The following is a 9,169-nucleotide window of genomic DNA, read 5'->3' on the forward strand; positions in this document are numbered from 1 at the left end:
AAACATTGCTTTTTTTCGCATCTGCGCTCTCCTTGTCACCACGAAGAACCTGGACCGGAGGCTGCTGCGAGACCTCTGCTGGTTGCCGGTCTGGTACTTCTCAGAGGAGCCCACGCGCAACGCCATCTACGGTTGGCAGTGGTTTCTGGCTGCGAAACCGGAGGAGACGCTGCATTTCCTGCAGGAGATGTCGAACGCTTGGTTCGCCACCATCGACTGCGAGCTGAGAATCTTCTCAAAGGATCCCGTGCAGATGGTTCCGTGAACAGGGGAAGAGAAGAACGAGCTGCGACCGAAGGTGCCCTACATCACGCTGCACGAGGCCTGGGTCAACTTTATCGTCGAGAGGATTGAGTCGGCCAAGCTTAGCAGCAAGACCGAGATTGAGGTCTTCACGAACCTCATCCACCGCTCTTTCTCCCCTCGCATTCGCGAGCAAAAAGTCAGCAGGCACATATCTGTGGTTGGCACGAAGTTCGGCATCCTGAGTAGCGCCGTGTCTCTGCTTCATAGCGACGCAGATATCCTGAGTACGGACATCACGCGAGCTGTCCTCCGCGAGCGCATCTACAACGCCAGTCTAGACGTTTTTAAGTGCGAATGCACTTTATAAGCGACCCCAAACCATCCACCGCCGGCGTCGGCGGCGGCGTCGGCGTCCGCAGTGCTCCTCTATAAAGAAACAGCATCCGGCGCCAGGTTTCGATCCGCGGACTTTGCGGCCGCAGCGCGACGCTCTACCGACCAAGCCACGGACGAGACGTGATATCAGCGTTAGTGACGCGCCTTATATCTTTAACGCATTCAAACTACGTCGTCAGCGGCGTGCGTTGGTGACTCAGCGGCGTTATAGCGGCTTGATAACTGCGTGGTGTACACGTGATACTACAAACCCGATGGAAGAGATGGAAGAGAAGGCGGCGAGGCGGTGGGCTGCGGGGGCCGAGCGCAAGCGCCGCAAGCGGGCCGACAACCGTGCATTCGCACTTTCACATTCTCCCCCTCGGGGAAATGCGGGGGAATTTTTTTGCGGTCCTCAGCTGTACCCTACTGAGAGAGGAAGCAAACTGCGCGAAAACATTTTCATGATGACCAAACTCTGGATGGGAATTATACATAGCGACAAGAGATACTTCGCCCTTTGCAACTACGCTGGTGAGGTCTTTGCCGGCCACCCTGTCGATGAGGACGGGTCGCAGAGTACCTCCACGACAGACGAGAGGCAGTCAAGATCACTGTCCCCCGCGTCTGTGGGAGTATGCATATGACGGGCTATACAATGATTTTTAGCCAGCCCGCTGTCTCGTGAGATGTGAGACCTACTGATGATGTCGACACAGAGCGAGGGATACCTGCGGACGCGTTCGCTCATACTGGCGATCGTGTGGTGGAGATCGAATTCCTGATAACGTCGTACAATCCACTGTCTCGAAGATTGTGCTGTGCCCAACGAGGACATCATCAGCGCTTGGAGAAGCACGTTTCCGACAGCACGTTTCCGACAAGAGTTGGCCGGACATAGCCCGGTGTGCCTAGAACCTGTCCCCGCTTTTGGCCGTCTACTTGCCGAACCGCTTTCCGTGAGTGTCTCTAGCCGTATAAGTCTACCACCGCTTAGGGATGTTGGCGTGGCTGGAATTATTTTGTAAAATAATGTACAAGAAATTATAAAATTTTCGAACATTATGACAAACGAAACTTAAACCTCTTACGTCCGGCGTCTATGCAGTTGGCTTGGATATTGTGTGCCCTCCAACTGAGTTGTAGATTCCCCGTGCAGGAAGGCTTCAAGTAATATCCAACAAATTGCGCAAATAAGTTCCGATCCGATTTATTGATTGTAGGGTTTAACGCGCCATACTGAATAATAATCGCCATACTGTGCTTCTGTCTTGTTGTCGGCTGTAAAATACCTCAGACAAGCCTACCAGGACGGCTTGGAATCGTAGCCGAAGCCTCCGCAATGGATGAATGCCCTCCGTGTCACCGCAGACGCTCGAATGCCATGCGTTTCTCCCCCATCTTTGGAGCTCGCCTCACTCATGCCTGTATCTTAAAAAGTGTGTTCGCACCAGACCAAGGGTGTACTGATTCTGGCCTGTGCCCACTCCCCGCAAGCAGACGGTACTTATGGCAACAGCACGACAACGAGAACTCACTAGCGCGTCACTGTCTGTCTGCGCGCGTTCTACGGCGTCGCTCGTGGAGCAATGAACGTTACGGCCCAAAAAAGGTGAATTAAGTGTAGAAAACATCGGCCGGAAACGAAGAAATCAACTTTCAAAAAAAGAAGCTGCTACTCTCAGGGATTTGAACTTGCGACTTGCAAAATAGCACTCAAGACTCCTCGGCCTCTAGTGAGCGATGCCGGCTTTAGAAATATAAGGTATGTATAACCAGTTTACACTTTTAGTTAGTTCTAGCATTTCATGTATACGTAACTATTTGTTGTATAGCGCTCGTGCAGAAAGCGTCCCCCAAATTTCCACAATATCTCCCGTCTAGCAATTGCACTTATTAGATGTAAAAGCGTTCGCAGACGTATGGTCTACGCTGCTGACCGCTGTGCTTATTCACCCAGCGCAAGTGCTTCCTGCACCGTAGTTTTACGCTGCACGCTAAAAGGTTTCGGTTTATTTTAATTGCTTAGTACCTATATTAACTTCGCTGACTCTTTTCCCGCCTTCAGTTGGCCTTAGATTTTCCTACTATACCAGTCAGCGAAGCATTGTGCGTGTGCTTGTGCAGCGTTTTGTGGAGCGAGCTGACCTTAGAGCTTGATACAGTGCATGAACTAACAAACTAAATAAAGGCACATTCTTCCATCCACAAACGTGTTGTGGCTTAGTTTCAACTGAGCGAACGAATTGCGACGACCCGTCGGCGGCCGGCGGACTAAACGCTGCATAAACGCTGGGCCGACTGACTCTGCGGAAGGTCGGCGAGCCGTGCAGTAGCGCAGCCAATTGCAAGCTCATCTCCTCCTGACGTCACACGAAAACGCCACAGAAAATGGGCGAGGATGCAGATAGGAAGACAGAATTTTCGAATTGATTTTTCTACTAAATAAATTCGCGTAAGCGCGCTACCCAGAGTGGTCGAAACATGGCCTACGGACTCCGGACTACAATTTGCGCTAGTAATCCCGCAATGTTTACAAATCACTTCAGTGTTCTTTTAAGTGCTGCACGTTTCCATGCGGCGGGAAGGAATTTGAGTTCGTTCATAGGAAGATATTAGTTTTAGATAGACGATTGACGCATTCTTGCTAAGGGGAATTTAAGAAATTTCGCACACCCAAATACGCGCACACACAGGCATAAAGGAGAACCCAGCGCATCCGCAAAAAAGTTTGTTGTCGGCGTTCTTCAGTCGACACGACAGTGATGGCATATATCTCGTAAACTAGTCATTTCATCTTCGTGAAGCTGTTGTTGGGAAATAGCGTTCCTGACCACGTGGAAAGGCCAATGCCGGGAGCACATTTCAATTTAAACTATCGTGTACTTCGGCGAAGTTATGTACTTGCAACCCATTTATTATAGTGGCATTGTTTTATACAGTCTAAAATTCAGGTGCTCAACCGCGCGTGCATGCCCAAGTGCTATGCCACACGTTTTGGGGAGCGGCCTTGAAAATGTTGAAAATGCCGAACTGCGCCTTCCTGTTCCGCATACAATCATGAATAACGGAAGCGCGAATGAAATGAGGTCACTTAAAACACCTGCAGAAATTCAGAAAATTGTCTGCTAATGCGGAGCATTCTTATGCCGCTTGTCTTGAGTGTGAGTTTTGTACAGACATTTTGTTTTCGTTTTTCTAAATCCTGTCCGACCAATTATCTCCATTTACAATCACATGTGATACTTGCGTCAAATCTGCATTTTTTTTTGTAAATTGAGAGCCTTACACGGCTCGCAATTTTTCGTATTTTTATATTTTTTCTGGTTTTTTAAAAATTCTGTTCGACCAATTACCTCCACTTACGCTACTATACTAATTATAGGTGGAACTTCCGTTAAATCTGTAATATTGTAAAAATGCAGGGCGTTACACGGTTCACCATTTTCCGCAATTTCTTTTCTTAATTTTGGTTTGGCGAAATTTTGTTCGACCAATTATCTCCATCTACGCTATTATAACGGTTACAAGTGAACTTCTACAAAATCTGCATTATTGTGGAAACGCAGGGCGTTATACGGTTCGCAATTTTCCGTATTTTTCTGTTTCTTAATTTTTAGTTTTTCAAAATTTTGTTCGACAATTATCACCACTCACGCTATTATAACGATTAAACGTGGAACTTCCGCGAAATCTACATTTTTTTTTGGAAATGCAATGTATACACGTTACACGGCCACGTACTTATCCGGTCTGCGCGAGGCGATGCTAAGATATTTTGTGTGCTCGCAATCCATGAAAAATACGCACTACCTAGAGTGCCGGCCGACGGCTCTTGACCTGGGCGTTGGAGCGCCGTCAACGCAGCAATTCTGCAGGCGCCGCGACACAGACAATGTTATATAGAGTGGGTGAATTACTATTACCAGGTTCATAGTTTACTAACGTCCCACTCTTACAAAAATACATGTCAGGGCTTGTAACCGCACCACCAGAAGAGCTACGACGAGCAGAAAAAAAAAAAAAAAAAGCCGCGTATCTGCTCCTTTCGTTGTAAATGTCACCGAAAGACGATAGTGGACTGGCGCCCCTGGCAAGTAAAGGCCTCCCTTCTCATTCCCGCTCACCTCTCATGCTGTTCCTTTCCCGTCTCGTTCCTCCCAAGATAACACGCTAGAGGTTTGCCAAGTCAATCTAAATTTACCGCCTTTTATTTCTCCAAGTCGGGTGTATCGATGCCAGCGCTGCCGTACGGTGGAGACGCGCGTGAATTGAGGCTGCCCTATTGCAACATTTACAGAACCACGATTCCCTACTGCACGAGCGTTCCAAGCCGAACGTGGATCTCATATAGTGGAACCTTTCGTTGCTATTGCCGTTTGATTTCTCAAATGCCGCCAGGAGGTAGCGCTGGCAACAAATGTTTTCTGCCGTTGATGTAGTATTTCATTCCATACCGCAAAAACCAAGCATCCACGAATTTTTTAAATAAAGCAACACTGCAAATATCACGTATGTACTGATTTTCTGCCTTATTTGCGTAATGCCTTGTTCTTGTTCAAAAATGTCGACACGTATGAACACTGACACCGGACTTAGACGTTTAGATTTGGCTGTGAGTATATAGCCGGTATTCAATGGCGTGGAATACATGCAGGCAACTATGCGAGTGCGCCGCCATATCCGTGGCCAAGCGTCTATTGCTAAGGCGACGTTGTGCGCACGGCCCGCAGATCAGGCAGCCCTCTTCTCCTCCATGCCTTCAGGGCGGCCATGCAGGCCGCGGGCCGCGACGTGACCTTGTGTTTCCGTGCAAGGCGTGTGCGAGTGATTCGATAGTCAGTTGTACCGCGATAGCGTTGTTTACGCGAAAAGTCATTATTCTGCTCATGAGTGTGACAACCTTATCTGCAATTCAACCCCAGCCTCCGCGCACACCTACGAGCGAGTGCGAGTCGGTCGTGGCACAAAGGTTTGAACGTGAGCGCAGTGGTCCGTTTGACAGCAGGAACTGCATCATTTCCAAACTGGTGCCCACTGAAAGAAAAGTAATGCCTCGACTCCAATAGCTGTTGATTGCAGCACAGTCTACCTATCGCCGGACGCGTATGAAGTAGCCGCCGCAGATCAGGTGATTGCCAGCCGTGGCGCTCTAACGTCAGACGTGAGTTGTTTTGCTGAGTGTGAAACATTCAGCGCACGAGAAAGCCACCGCTAAATCGATGTACGCGTGAACCATTTCTCCAAAGAAATTATTCGGTTTTTGTACTCCACCACGTATTAGTGGGCACATACCAGAGAAAGTCGTGGAAGCGGCGCGGGTGCACTTGCGTGGACACCCGCGGCGGCATCCAACTGCAGCGTCGCACATACGCTGCTTATACGCGCCATTCGCAGCCAGCCGCCGTTTCATCCTCCGGGGATTCGAAGTGCTCGAGGGTAGGTAGAGCGCAACCACTTAGTGTGAGTGTGATTAATATTATATCTGTTGACGCCACTACCGATAATCGGGCTCAAACGCAGCAGACGATGTACACTGGTGTTTTTTTCTTCTTCGAGATGCGGGCGCAGAGCGCATGCGCTGGCACGGTGGCCACCGACATGGCGGTTTTCAGTGTGGCCAGGCGGAGAAATCGCCCGCTAAACTTTTCATTGAATACCGCCTATAAGACTATTGCGCAGACTTTATTTCACTTTGGCCGGGTGGCTGAATCGAGTCCCAGAACGGCAGACAGACAGACCAACAGACATACAGACAGACCAAAAATTTCTGCGTTTAAGTAGCCCAAGAAAGACTATCGTCAATAAAAATTCGGTACCGTGACCATTTAATTCTTGGTGTACTTGCCACTCGTGATGAGACAGCTTTTATTTTCAGCATGACAGCCGCCTTACGTGCTAGTTATTTGCAAGCATTGTCATATTATAGGGCCCTTTCCGCCAATGACCAAGAATACTCGTGGTAACAATGCCGAAGAACTGTTATCTATTGCATTTGCATCGATGGAATAAAGCCCTGCACGGCGCATCATACTGCTGGAACGAGCACACAGAATGGCAAAGGTTTCCGCTCGTACCAATGGCTTAAATTACCGTAAACCATACTATTATACTTCTTCGGTACAACGATTAAAAAACGACGGGCGAAAGAAAACCACTCGCCGCGGAATGCATATGATTTTAGACTCCTGCATAACGAGCTACAGCATGCAGTGTATTTTAAAGTCCATGTTTGCCCACCCCTCCAGCCCGGCAGTTCGCCATAATGATGTTGATGTGAGGCCGAGAAGAGAGTAGAATTGTTCTGCCAGAGTGTACGGGAGATCTTAGAAGTGTATAAAGCCCAACCTTCTCTACCTCACTGGGTAAATTTGTTGGAAAGTGTGGCATGGCTTCGGCCTTTTTAACAATCGCAAACTAGCAAGCGACGTGCTGGCGTCTTTTCACGCTTTGTAATCCTTTTTTTTTGTTCGTATTGTGTATACCGAAGACAGGCAATAAAGAAAGAATAGCAGATGTTCTGCATGCATCACACAATGTTAAACGCCGAAGCTGCACCGTCAACAAACAAAAAAACCACTGCTTCAGCCGAGGCACTCTGCGCCCCGCGCCGGCGCCAGTGCCCGCGGAGGCCGCAGACGCGGCCGCGGAGATGCCAGCGCCATCTCTCGCCCCCGCCGCGGATCCTCCCGCGGCGAAGTGCGAGGAGGTGGCGCCGCTCGTCGGCACCCCAGCAAAGAAATAACTGAAACTAAAGCGTGGCAAACTGTTCGCATGGCGACGCAGTGAAACATCCCCCTCGCGAGGGGCACGATCAAATGCAGAGCATTTCCGGGGGCGCACGACGTTAAGTAGTTTGCGTTACGTTAATGTTGTTGCACTTGTGGCAACTGTTGACGAGAGAGCGCTCGTCAGCAGTAATTTGAATGAGTCAACGATATAAGGCGCGTTCGTAGCGTCCCGTTCTGTGTCGGCTTTGTGGCGCAGTGGGTAGAGCACCATGTACATTGCGTTCCACCCGCAGGGTCGAGGGATCGAAACCAGGCGCCGGATAGTATTTTCTTTTATATAGTGTAGGGGGAGGGGTGCGGACAACGACGGTGCGGACTACGACGGGACAACGCGGGTGACATCGTGAGTTACTGAAATGCTCTGCGTTTAAAAAAGTGGGTCGTGGCGCAGTGGTTATAATATCCGTCTTTTGATGTGCTGTGGACCCAGGTTCGATTCCCTGTAAGGCTCTGTTGATGTGCTTATGTGTACTTCGTATGTCTTTGATGATGTAACATTCGTTGGAGCATTTGTCACAGGATACTGGAGATGGCCTGGTAATGCGAGAGAAAAAAAAAGAAGTTTTTTTTTTCTTTTTTGGAGAAAAGCAACAAGGCCGCTTATTTGAGGGGCCGTATGATTTGCGGGCCGCTTCGTAAGCGGAAATAGATCATCATAACGGGCCGCGTAGAAAAATTAGTCAGCGAACCGCCGAACACACGGCCCTCGGCGTTTAGGCGGCCCTCGGGTATGGCGGCCCTCAGGGGACCGCCTAAACGACGGGCCGCGTGTTCGGTGGGCGGCGTGTTTGGCGGGCCGCTTACGCTCAAGGCCACCTGAGCCGCCGCTTTATAAGCGGCTTTAAATTGACGCGGCGGCCCGCCTGCATGCGGGTCGTATAACGACGAATTGACTAAGAGTGTATTTCTGGGTACGAGCCTTGTCCGTATAAGTCCGAGACCTGAGTGATCTCGCGTCCTCCCGTCCCGACTTTTTGCATATCATAGGAAGAGCGTTTCACGTGCAGACAGGACCATGGCGTTTGGTCAGGCTGGTCATTGTCTGGCGCCTGGTCATGGTCAGGCGCTTGGTCAGGCTGAATTGCTAGACCGAATCCAGGCCCTTGGACGAGCTCCAGTTGAAACAGAGAGACATCGATCACCGTTTTGTTTGCTTGCATAACTGCACTTGGAACACCAAAAGGTACATGTGTGCAACTATAAGCGTTTCCCAAAAGAAAAAAAAAACGAGACAAATGATACTGCGTAGAAGGCGAAACTCCAAGGCGCTCCCGGGAACATAGAGCTGTGCAAGCGGCTATAACGTCTTACGCTTTCGACAAAGTGACTTACGATTACCCGCGCTGTTGACTAGCCTGTTATCCCAATGGTATATAGGCGCTGTGACGCGCATGCAACGCCCTTTTCGGTTCTGTTAACCCCGCGTAGCGCTCTTCCTTCGTTTTGCGGTCAGTATACTTCTCGTTTGCCCGCTCATTACAGCGCTTTCACGTTCGGCGACGCTCACGCACCGGAATCGACGGGGCCAGCGAGACGGAGAGCACGGAGCCGGAAATGAAAGGGAAGCACTCGGCTCGTGGCGTTTCTCTTTCTTCGTGAACGGCGTCGTGATCGGCGTGATGCCCCCAGGGCTTCCGGGCCCGCTCGGGAGTATCGAAGCAACCCCCGGCGTTGCTACTCGTGTAATGTACGCCGCGCCGACGAAAGAAAACAACAAATAAACGAAGCAGCGAGTGAGAGGGGGAGAAAACCTCCCA

The sequence above is a fragment of the Haemaphysalis longicornis genome, unplaced genomic scaffold (genome assembly GCF_048455015.1).
Source record: "Haemaphysalis longicornis isolate Haplotype H1 unplaced genomic scaffold, Haemaphysalis longicornis Haplotype H1 scaffold_9, whole genome shotgun sequence".
Lineage (NCBI taxonomy): Eukaryota > Metazoa > Arthropoda > Arachnida > Ixodida > Ixodidae > Haemaphysalis > Haemaphysalis longicornis.